Here is a 16200-nt window from a genome sequence, read left to right on the forward strand (position 1 = left end):
CAACAAAGATGTTGATTAAGAAGGCGATGATGATGGCGATGGAGTGGCGGCAGTAGTGCGGCTGCAGGGGGACTCTATGGCAAAATGGTGATGGCCTGGGTAGCACGGCATGGCAGCAACAACAATCGTCCTCCTTTTTCCTCCCTCATGCCCCGAGGGGGGGGGGGGTCATATAGGCTAGGGAGGGGGGAGAGGTAGCCACACACATGGCTTGTGTGCATGCCTCCCCCCTCATGCTTCCCCACACCACTACGCCTTTCTCTTATACTCCCTCTCCCCCTGCCATGCATCGGCTGAGGAGAGGGGTAACTAATAAAAAAATTTGCACCAAAATTACCCATTATCCATTTACCTTTCCCGTAGAGAGTGTTCTTGTGTGGCCTTGCGGGTTTTAACCTTGGCCTTATTTGCACAATGCGGATGGGGATGATTATCACGTACACGGGGTAAGCGTTTAACTGCCAACATTTTTTTATGTGGGGGATCACTTTGGGGTGCCTTATTGTGCGGGATGTGTGGGTTTTAAGGTTGACTTAATATTTTGAGCGGAAGTATTACATTCTCTCCCCCTTAGAGGAATCGAGATGTCCTCATCTCGAGAAGAATTGGGGGTATTGCTGGTTGAGATCATTTTCATCCATCCAAGTGGCATCCTCCTCGGGATAATCTTTCCACTCGACGAGGTATTCTCTCAAGGTTCTGGATCTCAAATGTCTCTCCCTAACATCTAAGATCCTGTCATGCCATAGCTCAAGGACTCCTTGGCTAGGCATTATAGCTTGTTGATCATCAAGTATATGACTAGGGTTAGGTAGATACTTTTTCAGTAGACTGATATGGAACACATTATGAACTTTTAGGTTCTCGGGGAGTTGCAGTCTATAAGCATTAGGTCCTAGGCACTTGAGGATCTTGTAAGGTCCACAATACCTTGGACTTAGCTTCTTGCATTCACCCAAGGATAGGGAACTCTTCTTTGGACGTACACAAATGAAGACCATGTCTCCTTCAGTGAAGGATCTATCTTGACGTTTCAGATCTGCGTAAGCCTTCTGTTTATCCTTCCCGGCTTGGATGTCCTGTCTTATTGACTTCATTTGGTCATCCATAACTTCTAGCATTTGCTTTGAAGCTTCAACCCTCAAGGTTGAATTTGAGAAGTTTAAAGGACTTCGACAGTCATGCGCATACAATGCTTGAAAAGGGGTCATCTGAATGCTTTGTTGATAAGAAGCATTGTAGGCAAAACTCTACCAGTGGCAAATATTAAATCCACTTTTTGGGCTCACGATAGGAGTGTGCCCTTAGCATATCCTCAATGACTTGGTTGACTCGCTTGGTTTGACCATCGGTTCCGGGATGGTAAGCTATACTAAAACAAAGTTGAGTCCTAATGGCTTCGAAGATGGCTCTCCAGAAGTGTGACGTGAAGAGAGAGTCACGATCACTAATGATTCTACTGGGTAACCCATGCAGTTTGAATATCTCCTTGATAAATAACCTTGCAATATCTGAGGCTTTATAGTTTGTCTTAACAGGGATAAGATGTGCAACCTTGGTGAGCATATCAACCACAACCATGATGGAGTTGTATCCTCCTTGAACTTGGGGTAGGCCAACAACAAAATCCATACTAATGAATTCCCATTTCATTTGGGGAATGTCAAGTGGTTGCAATTTTCCTGGAATTTTGACATGTTCGGACTTAATGTGTTGACAAGACAAACATTCAGTGACATATTTGAGAACGTCACCTTTAAGCCTCTCCCAATAATAGCTCTTTCTGACTGCATTGAGGGTCTTGGCATAGCCAAGATGTCCTGAGAAAGGGGAGTCATGAGCTTCCCAAAGTATCTCCTGCTTGAGTGGCTTGCTTGCCAGTATACATAATCTTGTTCTATAGTAGACAAGTCCACTATTGATAGAGAATTCTTGATACTTTGCCTGTAGCTTCAGGTCTTGATCCTTGATAGGGATCTCCTTAAGCAAATTCTGATAGGTTGTATCATGGCATGCCTCTTCTCTAGCTAGCTCAAGTATTGGGTTGTTTGGCATGGATACCTTTATGGCTAGAGATCTAGCTGTTGATGGATCTTGCAAGATCAGAGAATTTAGAAATGCCTTGCGACTTAGTGCATCGGCAACTACATTCTCCTTTCCAGGTCGATATTTGATTTCAAAATCATATTCCTCTAGCATTTCAATCCATCAACGTTGCCTCATGTTGAGATCATTTTGGGTAAAGATCCATTTGAGACTTTTATGATCCGTCACTAGGGTAAACTTGTTACCTAGCAGGTAGTGTCTCCAAAGCTTGAGAGCATGGATGACAACTAGCAACTCCAGATCGTGAGTAGCATAATTCTTCTCATGGCTCTTCAGTTTCCTTGAAGAGTATGTTACAGGATGAGCTTCTTGCATAAGCACACATCCCAAGGCAAGTGTGCTAGCATCAGTTATCACTTTAAACTCCTTACCAAGGTTCAGAAGTTTCACGATAGGTGCCAACACCAAGCTTTGTTTTAATTTATCAAAGCTGGATTGTTCATCAGGTGACCATACAATTGATGTTTGCTTCCTCAGCAGATCAGTCAACAGTGTTGCAATCAAAGCATAGTTTTTGATAAAGACCATGTACCATCCAGTCAATCCAAGAAAATTGCGTATTTCTTTGAAAGTTGTTGGTATTGGCCATTCTAGAACATCTCTGACCTTGGCCGGGTCTACTGAAATCCCTTCCACTGATACAATGAATCCCAGATAATCAATGTGTCGTTTGAAGAATGCACACTTCTTCTTCTTGGCATAAAGCTTGTGTATCCTCATTGTCTTAAGGACAATGCGAAGTTGGGATTCATGATCTTCCTCCTGTTTAGAGTAGACTAAGGTATCTCAAAGAAGACGAGTACAAAGTCATCAAGATATGGCCTAAAGATATCCTGCATTAACCTATTGAAGGTGGCATGTGCATTCGTCAGCGCGAATGACATGACTAGGAACTGAAAGTACCCATATCTTGTGCTGAATGTCGTCTTTGGGATATCTTCTTCCTTGATCCTTATCTGATAGTATCCAGACCTTAGATCAATATTGGAGAAGATCTTCGCACCTTGAAGATGGTCAAGAAGTTCATCTATTCTTGGGGAATAGGATACTTGTTCTTAATGGTTGATTGATTCAACCCTTTGTAATCAATACACAATTGAATCATTCCATCCTTCTTCTTCTGGAACAGTACTGGAGCTTCCCATGGTGAACTGCTAGGATGGATGTAACCTTGTTCTAACAGTTGCTTGAGTTGCTCCTTCAACTCAATTGCTTCCAAAATGTACATTCTATATGGTCTCTTTGTAATTGGTGCAGCTCCTGGCATTAGCTTGATTTCATTCTATATGGTCTCTTTGTAATTGGTGTAGCTCCTGGCGTTAGCTTGATTTCATGATCAACCTTCCTTTGAGGTGGAAGTTCTGTCAGCTCTTTAGGAAATACGTTTGTATACTCCTTTAGCCATGAAGGTTCTTCACTAGACTCGTGATTCTGATCTAGCTTATTTAGCTTAATCAAATATACATGTAGCCCTTTTCTAACTCCTTTTATTATCCAAGATGCTTTGGCCAATTGAATTTTTGGCTTTCCAGCCTCTCCTTTAGTTGTGACCAGTTCCCCTTCATAATTTTGAAATAAAACTTGGCCCTTTCCACAATGAATGTGGGCATCATTAGGTTTAAGTCAATCCATTCAGAGCAAACACTCATGGATACCTAGGTTCATAACCTTGAATCTGACCGAAATCGATTTTCCTCCCAGTAGGAATTCCACACATTGCATTACATGCCCAATTCAACTTCTAGCCAAGTGACCTAATCACTTAACTTCTTTATCAATACTTGCACTCAAGACAATCATTGATTAAAAGAAGTCTTATTCCTTTCATATGGGCATAGCCCTTTTGAGTACAATCATTCTTGGAAAATGGAACAAGCTGATACATTAATTCGAGGCTAATAAGATTGTGTTACATTCAGCTACGGGAACTGAGTAATAGTATGGATTGGGGTCATGGATTTTCAGGAATCGATAGGTCATTGGAAGATTAGGGCATCTTTTCCTTTGGTATCCGTTCTTCCCGTAACATCCCAACATCTTGATTCTATCGGTAGGGATTATTCGGGTCATTTCCTCGTACACACGTGTTCTGCTTGACCTTCCATTCTCCAACATGTAGGGTTGTGTTTGCATGAGCCTCAACAAAGATGAATAGCTTCACAATCTTCAGGTCCTCCAACCACTTGATTCTCTTCAAGTTGGTTCGAAGGTACGCAAGTCAGTGGATAGCTATGTAATAGATCCCTTAAACACCCATCCATCTCTGTTCCATGTACAGGGGTGATGGATTGTAGATGCGGTCTAGAATATTCATCATATCGATCCTCCATCGATAATCTGAGGCACGCATCACGGTCATAAACATAACCTGGAATACCAAGAATCTGTTCGATGCTTCGCGGATCTACAAGACAGCATCGATAAGTAAGGAAATGTTGTTAATAGTAACATTTGCTCTACTTCTCCTCATTAAGTTTCCTTGTAAAACACAAATCCTTCGTTGGTTTGCTCTGATACCAATTGTAACGTGTCCACCTGTTCACTTGTAGGACACGTCTTAACAGCCCATCGAGAAGAGAGTCCAGAAAGTGCCACCCGACACTCCCACGGAATGAAACGGGGTTTGCGATCTAGGTCTTCTTGAGTCTGCCACGAAGCATAAGCATTCCGGTTGTTCCCACTTAGGGTCAACCTAAATCAGGGTTTCCCTAATGTCAAGTTCCTAGAGAGTAACTAGCGTCGAACCCCAAGCGAACTACTTTACGCAGAAACGTCAGGGTCGAAGCGGATTCATGCTGCACTTGGTTCAAGGAGAATGGGAAACAAGAGGGATGCAAAGCTGGACCTCTCTGCCCATAAGGCATAGTCCCATTCCGTTCCCCTAAAACAACATAAATCGGGTCTCTAGTATCCTACATTCTAGGTCAACGTTTCTTATTGCTGTCAACTTCCTTCGAGAAAATTTCTCGACCAATTGGGACCACCCATCCGTAGGACGGACCCATGGCCACATCCACCGCACTTTCCTCAGGGTTGCTTTAGTTGTCTAATTACCTATCACGTTTAGTTTGACACTCAAAAAAAGGTTCCTTAATTAGCCAATTAGTTGTTGGTTCCTTCATGTAATCTTAGCACTGACACAGACAAACAATGTCAAACAAGTTCCTTTACAACATTTGATCTTATTTATCTTTGGAATACATAATCCGCCCGAAGGCAATCCAACAATCTAGAGGGATTACTAATCCAAGTTTCCACTCGTAGACTAGTATGCGGGCCTCGAGATCCAATCCCGAGTCACATAGGCCTCTGGTGTAGGACCGGAAAGGCAAGGGATTTACGGCCAGAGCCCCCCTGGCACCCAAGCGTCCTCCTACTCCAAGTAGCGCTCGATGGAGAGACATCTTGCTGCGGGTTCAGTCCACATTCCCAGCGTGGCTAACAACCCCCTTGGTTAGGGTCAGGTAGACAGTCGGGGGTAACTAATGTTGCCTCTCCCTCTAGGCCTTCAACCTAAAGAATAAATTATTTTTCCATCTTTAGTTCTTTGAGCAAAGAAATACAAACAGTGCTCCTAAATTATACAGATACAATCAATCCATTGGTCATTTTTTTGGCCAACTGCTAAGGAGTGAATCGTTCTCTCCGAATGCATTTAGCATTCGATCAGAGATCAATAGCGAGTTGACAAGATCCCCAAGGGTTTCATTGTTTGTGTACCCTTGTATCCTTGGGTTAGGGTTATACCCTGTTAACCCAAATTAACCAACACCTTAGGTTCCTTAAACTAAGACAGTAAATCCTTGGCAATCCTCCTCGCCCTAACTTGGTTACCCTAACTTGGCAACTCAGTAGCAGGATTACTCATCCTCTTGCAAGTTAGACCTCCACTAGAACCTACCAACCTTGTTCCAAGGCGTGGCAACTCTTCTTTGTGATTTAACACAAAACCATGAGACATTGTAACTTGTTGCATCGGAGCCGCATCTGACTTGCGGGATCATCTTTCCCATCAATCGGCATACCTTGGTCAAGAAATACGTTTAGTCAAGAGGTAGGGTTTGGGATGTCTTCTTACCCAACCCAACCCTAACCTTACTATGTCACAACCTTTGGCCCTAGGGTTTCTAAACTCAATCGAAAGTCTAGTATTAGATTATTCAATCCTTAGGGTAAAAACCCTAGATTGTTATTGTATGGGCGTCCAATTAACCCAAGCATTCCATGAATGTGGGTAGAACCTTTGGGTTTGAAAGTCTCGACTTGGCGTCCCAAATGCGATACTAGGCAGAACTTTTAATGTGCTAAACCCTACCTAGCACTTTGAAGTGTTCATCATACCAACTAATTATGCTTTTATGAATCCCTTGAGGGTTATACCCTTACAAGTGATCTAGCCAAATCGGTCTACTTGTCTTGCGACAAGAAACGATCTCTTCTTAGAGATGCTAAATTTTTTCTAAAGGTGTAAATAGTTGCAAGACATCACATTGCGTGCAAATATGCGATTCATTACTTCTATGCAACTATAAGGTTTGCAATGACCATTTTTTTTCCTTGCATGATGATTGACAATTTGGGGAATAACTTGCATAAAACCTAGATAGATTTACATCAAGAGCTACGCCTATAACCTTTCATTTAATGCAATTGAATTTCAAGCTTTAATATGACATGCAACATTTTCTAGATACAACTTCGATAAATGAAGTTCATGCATGACAAATATGTGACATGCAGCCTTTTCTAGATACAACTTCGATTAATGAAGTTCATGTATGACGAATATCATAAGACTAATGTTGACTTAATCCATTCTACGACAATTAATCGGACTTAAAATGCACGCATCTTCGCATGTAACAAGCAATTTCATGGTTTCATTTCCATGCAATGCAGCTACTTGGACAGTAGCGACAATGATTACATCATACGAATCTACAAGTGGAAAATTACTACCTAAATGCCTTATGCGCTTTTGTTTTCCGCAGCCAATCAAAGATGCATTTAAACAATTTCATCTTTTTAAACATATGCAATATGCGCTTAGGATTTTGCAACTTGGAAATGCAAGCAGCCCAAATGCATGACATGCACTACCTCTTGTAAATTGTCCAAGGAGATAATTTCCCAAATATATTTTAACTTTACTACGTGAATTAGAGACAAGCATAAAATTCCCATGAAGCTAAACGTGCCTAATGCATTTCTTTTATGCGGAATTAAGCTCATAGAACTTGGGCATGAGAACTTGTAGGAATATCCACACGTAGACTTGGGTTAGAGACTTTTGTGCGTTTGCCTTGCATATTTTGTTTTGGGGCCATTTATGCAGCGTTTTTTTTTCTTGCAGCAGCTTCACTTGGGTTACTAGTGCATCTTGAAGACTCGCAGTCCGTGATCTTCCTCTCTTGTGCAAGATCAAGGCCTTGGATTTAAATTCCCGGGGATAAGCCGTATGCACAAGGCTTATGGAAGCTTGTCTTTAGAAGCTTCTAAAGAAGCTTCTTATACTCTGTCACAGAACATGACGTGGAGGGGAGTGATTGGGGAGGAGGAAAGATGATGACAAAGATGCTCATTAAGAAGGCGATGATGATGGCGATGGAGTGGCGGTAGCAGCACAGCTGCAGGGGGACTGTGTGGCAGAATGGCGACGACCTGGGCAACACGGCACGACAGCAGCAGCAATCGTCCTCCTTTTTCCTCCCTCCTATCCCGGGGGGGTTATATAGGCTAATGGGGGGGAGAGGTAGCCACACACGTGGCTTGTGTGCATGCCTCCCCCCTCATGCTTCCCCACACCACTACGCCTTTCTCTTACACTCCCTCACCCCCTACCATGCATCGGCTGAGGGGAGGGGTAATTAATAAAAAAATTTGCACCAACATTACCCATTATCCATTTATCTTTCATGTAGAGAGTGTTCTCGTGCGGCCTTGCAGGTTTTAACCTCGAACTTATTTGCACAACGCGGATGGAGATGATTATCGCACGCGCGGGGTACATGTTTAACTGCCAACATTTTTTGATGTGGGGGATCACTTTAGGGTGTCTTATTGTGCGGGATGTGCAGATTTTAAGGTTGAATTAGTATTTCGAGCAAAAATATTACAGTCTCATCCCAAGGAGGAGTGTACGCTTTTCGGCCAGTTAGAAGAGTTCAGGGGCATGCGATGGATGGAGTGCTTGATCCAATCCACCACTTGGAAGGTACTACCCAATCTATACCGTGAATACTACAGGGGACAGGCAGCCTTCCAAACTTTCCTACAATCTTAGAGCTTGAGATGGAGGCAAAGATCGATGCATTGATGCGCATGGATGTCGAGACATCTGATGTGCTTAGAGAGGAAGCATCCATGCCATTATATGATGGGTGCCAAGTATCTTGCCTAAAGACACTACTTGCACTCCTAAGTGTGCAAGCAAAATATAGATCGAGCCATGCGAGTGTAACCGAGTTGTTCATGTACCTTGTACGTACGCTTCGTTGATTTCTTTTCAATACTATTAAAAAAAAGACATTTTTCCTTTTCCAAGGTATTTTATGATTTTTTTTTCAGGTTATTGAAGTATCATATATTACCACTTGCAAATACCATGCCCGAGTCTTGTGATGACGCACGACATGTTTTATGAAAGCTTGGCATAGACTACAACAACATCCATGCATGTATCAACGATTGCATACTGTTTCAAGGAGAATATGAGACTATGGAGACATGTTCAAAGTGTGGTGCTCATAGGTATTGACAAGACTTGTAAGGGCAAACCATCCCTCAAAAAGTTATTAGACACTTTTCGCTTATCCTCCGCATAAAACCACATGTTTCGTATGTCCAGCATGGTAAGCTTGACAATGTGGCATACGCAGAATAGGTCCATAGATGGAGTTCAATGGAGCCACATTGACTCTACCTTTCCATGCTTTGCTCGAGAGAGCCAAGGAATCTTCGGCTTGGTCTTGTTATATATAATGTGAACCCATTTGGTCTACGCTCAACTTCTTAGAGTGTGTGGCCTATAGTCCTTGTCAACTACAATATTCCTCCATAGTTCTCTACGAAGAAAGGACATCTCATCATTAGCTTTCTCGTTCCTAGCTGCTACAAAGTCAAAAATATGGACATGTATCTTCATCCACTAGTCGATGAGCTTAAGATTTTGTGGGAGGAGAGGGGGTCACTGTCCAAGATATAAGCAAGCGCGATGGTCGACGGTCGACCAATATTCAAGCCATTCTGATGTGGACCGTGCATGACTTTTTGGGATTCTGAGAGTGCTCCTGTAAGTAGGCTTCCATTCTCATTGGTAATATCTATCATAGCTCGTTCAAGTCTGTATTCACTAGATAGAGGTTTTGGGACAGGTCTGGTTACCTCAGGTTATCATGCATGTCCATTGTGTGGGCCACAGTTAGACTCCCGAAGGTCACCAACCATAAAGAAGATGGTATATCAAGGACATGCGACTTTCTTACCATAGGGTCATGAACTCAGGGAAGGTTTTCTTGGACGACCTCCAGCATGTATGAATATCCAAAGCTGGTAAGAGCTGAAAATGGTCCACACAGAGTCACATGCAAACGGAATGCAACGGTTCTCTATCTTCAAGGAGTTTCCTTATTGGACCCACTTACAGATCAACCACTTGTTAGATCCCATGCATATTTTCAAGAATGTGGGAAACTTACTATGGGACCACATCACAGGAAAGAGAGACACTATAGGGGCACAAATGGATTTGAAGGAGGTAAGTAAGATAGAGGCGCTTTGGCCGTAGTCGAGTGCTGATGGTTGCTTGTAGCTACCTTGCGCTCCTTGGATTTTGTCCACTAAAGAAGAGTGTATAATTGTGAAGAAAATAGTCAAATCTATCGGCACTTCGATGGGTATGATGCATTCTCTCATGTCCGCATTTTCTAAAGATGACCATTTATTAGGGCTAAAATCCCATGATTGGCATAAGATATGTTAGGTTTATACTACGAATGGATTATAAGTGGTCTGCGTTGTTAGAGCATTCGCGGTCGAAAGTCTACCATGGGGGTAAGAGACAATAGGGTGAAGGGATATTCAAGGAGTGGAGTAGACGGAAGAGAAGGGGTCGAAAAAAAGAGAATATACGAAAGAATACTTGTAGAAAGAAATAGAAGACCTAGAATAATACTCATAGAATTGAAGCCTGTCGGTTTATTTCTTCATTATGAGAAGACAAATCTCTTGTATACAAAAATGTACACAAAGTAATACCTTCCTCTATGCTGCTTAGATCGCCAATTTGATGCTTCCATTGGCTCCAAAAGGAGGCTAAAATACTAGCACACGCGGCTAGAATTCTACGAGATCACTCCTTCTTTATCTCCCACTTCGGAGTGCTATTCACTGCCTGAAAACAATGATCGCGACGTGCACAACTTCATCCATCTCTCTTTTTAATAAAATCCTTAGAAATGGCTAAAAGGTACATGCTTTCTTTTGCATGTAATCCTAATCTAGAAGTTGTCTACAATTTTTGGATTTTTACAATAGATAATATCTACAATATCATAAATTGGCTATACTTGTCCAAAAAACTAATATGTTTGAACCATGGACACTAACACTAATATATAAAATGGCATTGGCTCTCTAGATCAATAAGACATCCGCACTTTAGAGTTTTTCACATGGTGTGCACGATCAATAAGAAAGCCGCACTTTAGAGTTTTTCACATGGTGTACACATAGTAGGACGACATCCACCCCCTCCCAACTTGCACATCCTCTAGCATGTGCCAAAGTCTTATGGATCCACAGTGTCAGAAGAAGTATCCTCTACCATGTCAATGTCTTTATCTTCTACCTCTTCTTCTTCCATATTCTCATATTCAAGACATTGGAATCCTTAGAGTTGTCCCATCCATCTCATTTAATGCATAGGTAGCATTGTCAAAAACAAACCTTATCACATGTGGACCAAACCATCACTTTGTCATCTTCCGATTGGCACTATGTTGATTTTCTAAGCTATTGTCATAAACTAGCACCCAGTTTCCTTCTTTATAGCTTGTGGTCAAAGTTTGTGTTGCTTGTCAAACCTCTTATTATTCTTGATCCTTGCAATCTTGAGCTTTTTCATGGATGTCTCAATGTCTTTAGGCCTTCTTTCTAACTGTCTAATGCATAGGACCAACAACTCTTCTCTATTCAAACCCTCTTCCCATGGTAGAACACTCCAAGTAGCAATAGTCTCCTCAATAGGCATGATTGGCTATTTTCCATACATTAATTCAGCAGCCATATACCTTGTAACTACACTATGAGTGGTCCTATCAGCCCACAAAGCAAAGGGTAACATTCTTGGCCATTCTTTCATCCTTCCGTTGCATGACTTTGCTAATTCCTTAATGATAGGTTGATGACCTCTTTCTCTTTTGCCATTTGCTCCAGGATTGTAGGCTAAAGTTAAAGCCAACTTGATACCCAATCGTGAAAAGAAGTCATGAGCCTCGTCCACATCCAATTCTCATCTATCAGCAAACAAATTACCAACACAACCATACCTACAAAAGACTTCTTCCAATAAGAACCTACAAACTGCTTGAGTAGTCTTTGTACTAAGAGCTCAACCTTCCACTTGATTTGTCAAGTCTTCTTGTGCAAGCACAATATATCTCATATTCCATAAACCTGTAGGCAGGGTAACCAAATCAACTACCCATTTGTAATGCATAGACAATGGATAGGTTGCAACATAACTCTATGCTTTACCATGGAATACATCTGATAGACATTGCACGATTCCACAAAATGTTCCACATCTTTATACATGTTTTTCCATCAATACTTCTCTTTGATCTTGGCAAATGTGCCCCAAAATCCTCTATGTCTAGCTCATAAGCTTTCATGAAACTCTTGCATTACTTGTCGTTGAGAAGCCCTATCTCCCAAAACACGTACTGGAGCTCCTCTCTTTATCTTTGCATGCTTCCATAAACATCCATCTTTTAAGAAAAACCCATAAGTTTTTCTTTTAATCCTTTTGAATTCAGATTCGGACCATTCAGTCTTCTTTGTCATGTGGCTGAGATATTGACCTACTTTCAATCAATCATCCTCATACAACTCTTCCAAAAATTGTGTTCTCACTGAAGCATAACACTGATGATGCTTTCTCTCTACTGCCCATTTCTTCTCCATGGCTGTAAGCTCTTTTCTTACTGCTAAAATCCCTGTTACAACAGTTGTACATGCAATAACAGCAGCTGCATACGTCTCTATTGTCATAAAGTCATTTTTAGCACATATCACATCATCCTCTTCATCTTCCATCAACTCCTCTTCATCTTCAAACCTCACTCATGAAAGCATGTCAGCCATGAGGTTTTCTCTACCTACAATATGCTGAAAATCACGGTGAAGTGACTTTATATATGCAATCCATCGTAACATAGCAATATCAGGAGTTGAGCAATTTTCTAATATGCCCAATAGAGGTAGAGAATCAGTCTCTACCACTACATGAGCTCCCATCAAATACTCCCTATCACACTTAAGGGTTGTCACTACACCCCAAAGCTCTCTTTTGACTTGAGAATACCATCGTTGGCATTCATTGAGGACCTTTGCTCCAAACCAAATGGCATATCTATTTCCATCAGCATCTTCCTGACCCACTGCCCAACCAATGCCAATTGGGCTTGTATCCACACTGAGAATAATAGGTTGCCCATCCTCATAGTTTGCTCCCTTTAGAGTTGGGGCTAAAATAAATAAGCTCTTTAACTTCTGAACTGCCTTCATATGTTGTTTTTCCCACCAAAACTTTTTCCCTTTTCTCAAGAGCTGATATAGACTTTCAGCCACATGAGCAAAATGCGGAATCCATATCAAGTAAAAGACACATGCACCCAAAAATCTTCTTACCTCAAATACATTTGAACATGTCCCCCACATCCTGCTTATGGCATCAATCTTTACTGGTGTGAGGGCTTTCTTCCATGTGGTCCACACATGTGCCCAACAACCAATACTTCCTCTACTCCAAAAACTGATTTTTTTCCTAATAGAGTCAAATGCACTTCTTCAAGACAGCTCAAAATCCTATCACAATCAACAATATGATCAGCCACTAATCCTCTACATCCTTGATCATTCAGCTCTTCATTCTTGTCATGGATATTGCACCCTTTTATCGGCACATCATCAAGAAAGGGTAAGGTCAACTGAGGAATATACTCCTTGAAAACTTTATGCACAGCATTCATCATATGCGCCACTCAATTAGTTGCCCTCTGTGGAAGTGTACACATCTTAACCAATCCAAGTGGTGTCTTCATGGTAGTGATATCCCAACTTTCTAATGCAAGCTGGAATTGATCATATCCTGAATATAAATCTCCTAAAGAGTAAATTGCATTGCCTGCAAATGCTTCTACAAATTCATCCACTATTAGTCCTGATCCAACATTCCTTATGGTGACTTTATTAACTGGTTGCAAATCCTATATAAACCTCAAAGAACCATTCTTCTTTGGTACATTAGACCACTGATTCTAATATGGAGCTGAAGAGGGCTCCAAAATCCACATCCTGATCTTCTCATTCAAAAGCTTCAGTAACTTAGGCAAATATGCCCGAGGTACTAGAATAGGCTTTAAATTCCATGGCATATGAGGTATTGTAAAGATCACCATCAGTGCAACTATGATTGGATCAACATATCCAATTTCATTTAGCTAAAATGTAAAGGCTTTTCCATGCCTTGCCAACATCTGCAAGAATCAAGCTATTTCTGCAGGTAAAAGAAAGCTTGTATAACCAATTTTTAGCTTTTGTAAAGTTTCAGCTGTAAATTTATGTCCCACTCCATGTGGATCCCATAAAATAGGCTGTTGAGTCACTTTTTCAGCCAACCCATCGCTTTCAAGTAGTAAAGGCAAAGCCACAGGCTTAACATTCTTTGCAATTTTTTTGTACTTTGTATCCACCCTTGCTTCAGCCTTGTTTTGCAGCCCATATTGTAGCCCATAACATTCATGCTTAGCAAACTCTTGAATGACTTCATATATTTCTAAAGTGTCAACATAAATCACCTCTTTTTTTTCCATGCTTTCAGCATTAATTACTGCATAAATTTCAGCCATTATATCAACATCAATTAGCCCTGAAAAAAACCCTAAAATACCTTCATTTGGAGCCATCAAACCATATGTTTTTAGCTCTTTTTCAGCCCATCTTATATATTTCTTTTCAGCCCTCCACATGGCTAAAAAATTCTTGAAACTGCCAAGACTACATGCTGTCCATTCCTGCAATCCAGACACAAACACAATTCCTCCTTTCTTGGAGGCATAATTATCTTCCTAGAGGCACTTTCATAGCCTCCCCTTACAGCAGTGCTATCTAAAAACCCTTAAACTCTTGTGCATTAGGTGGCATGGGATTATTGCGCAACTAATCCTGATTGTGGGGATGATTCACACAAACAGTGAGAAAATGTACTGCCTTTGTATTATCTTTATTCCAAACCCGAGCATATGAAGAACCATCATCCAAGGCTTTTGTTTCCAGCCTTGATTCTTAAATATAGGGCTACTCCAAAATCACAGGATAACTCCATGAATCTTTCACACAAAAATGATATTCATCCCTAACATCTCCAATAGTCACGTACATTCAGACAAGCTGCATAAAGATCCCTTGATGAATTGTTTGCCACCCGTATGCGACATCCTCGATCTACATCAATTGGCCAACCTCCATTCTCATACAAACTGCATGCCATAACATTGATTTTAGAACCATGATCCAGGAGAGCTATGCAAGGTGTCTCTCTTTCTCTTTAACAATTGTCTCTATTGTAGCATGAGCCCAATGCGTTCGTGAATAATGACTACTTGGAATAAAATGAACATCTTCTTCTTCATGTGCTTGTTGATGGAAATCCCTATTATACATAGCCTTTTCTCTATGCTTAGTGCTACCCATAATATCATTTTTGGCCACAAGATTGCTGTCTATACTTCCATCTAACCCATTTTTAGTATTAGCTTGTTCCAAAACAACATTACATACATTATCATATTCCCTCTAAAGATGTTTCTCTATGTCTTTGTCAACCTGCATCAATGCTTGCAAAACTTTACTATCAAACTGTCTTTTTCATTTCAGCATATCAATGATTGCAGCATGAAATTCATGCTTGGAAATTCTAAGAACTTTGCCAAGTGTGAATTCCACTCTACTGCCAAGTGCGATCTTCCAAGTCTTTTTAAGATTTGTGGCAATTTCAAGATCTGAATGTAACCTGTAATCAGGCTGCTTGCCTCTTTTATTCCCTTCTTGTTTCTTCTCTTGAGATGCATCATCCATAAGAAGCTCAGGTATGGCTTTTTCAATCTCTTTTTGTTGCTCCATTTTACTTTGTGTTATGTGTTTAGATGGGCGTGGAGAGGAAGGACCAACAGTGTCCTCATCTCTTCTTCTCTTTTGTTCCAGAAGAGCTTCTTGATTACGAACCTCAGCCAACTAAGCATAGGTTGAAAATGAGTCCATTGGTACACTCCATCCTGCTCTCCCTTGTATACTTTGACTTGCATCAACCAATTTAGACTTTGCTGTTTTGCCCTTTTCCATGCAATCTAATGCTTGTATCCAAATAGAGATTTTTCTTCAGCCATGCTTCCTTTATGAGCTTCATCAATCCTTTCAATTCTTAACCCATATGTGGCTACATCTATGGCAGAAAATGTTGTCCTTGCAACCATATCTTCCAACTTCTTCTGTATGCCACCATTTCCAAAATTCAGCTCTATTGGAATGCCAGTTTCTGTTGCATGTATTTTTCCATCTTTCCAAAAGATTAACATTTTTGCTTCCATTTCACGGTAAGTTGTACAATCTTGCTTTTCATGTTGTAAACTGTCATACCAAATTCATCTCCACTTGTATCCTTCTTTCACTACAAGGATACGGAGGCATAGTGATGGCACTTTCTGACGCAAAATAGTGACACAAATAGCAACGGTGCTTAGACAAAAAAACGTGGGTTGAAACCCGAGCACATTATTTTGCATGAACAAACGAAAGAGAGAGCAAAAGGGAGAG

Source organism: Lygodium microphyllum, chromosome 2, assembly GCF_053477565.2.
Source record: "Lygodium microphyllum isolate KBCC chromosome 2, Lygodium_microphyllum_v1.1.10, whole genome shotgun sequence".
Taxonomy (NCBI): domain Eukaryota; kingdom Viridiplantae; phylum Streptophyta; class Polypodiopsida; order Schizaeales; family Lygodiaceae; genus Lygodium; species Lygodium microphyllum.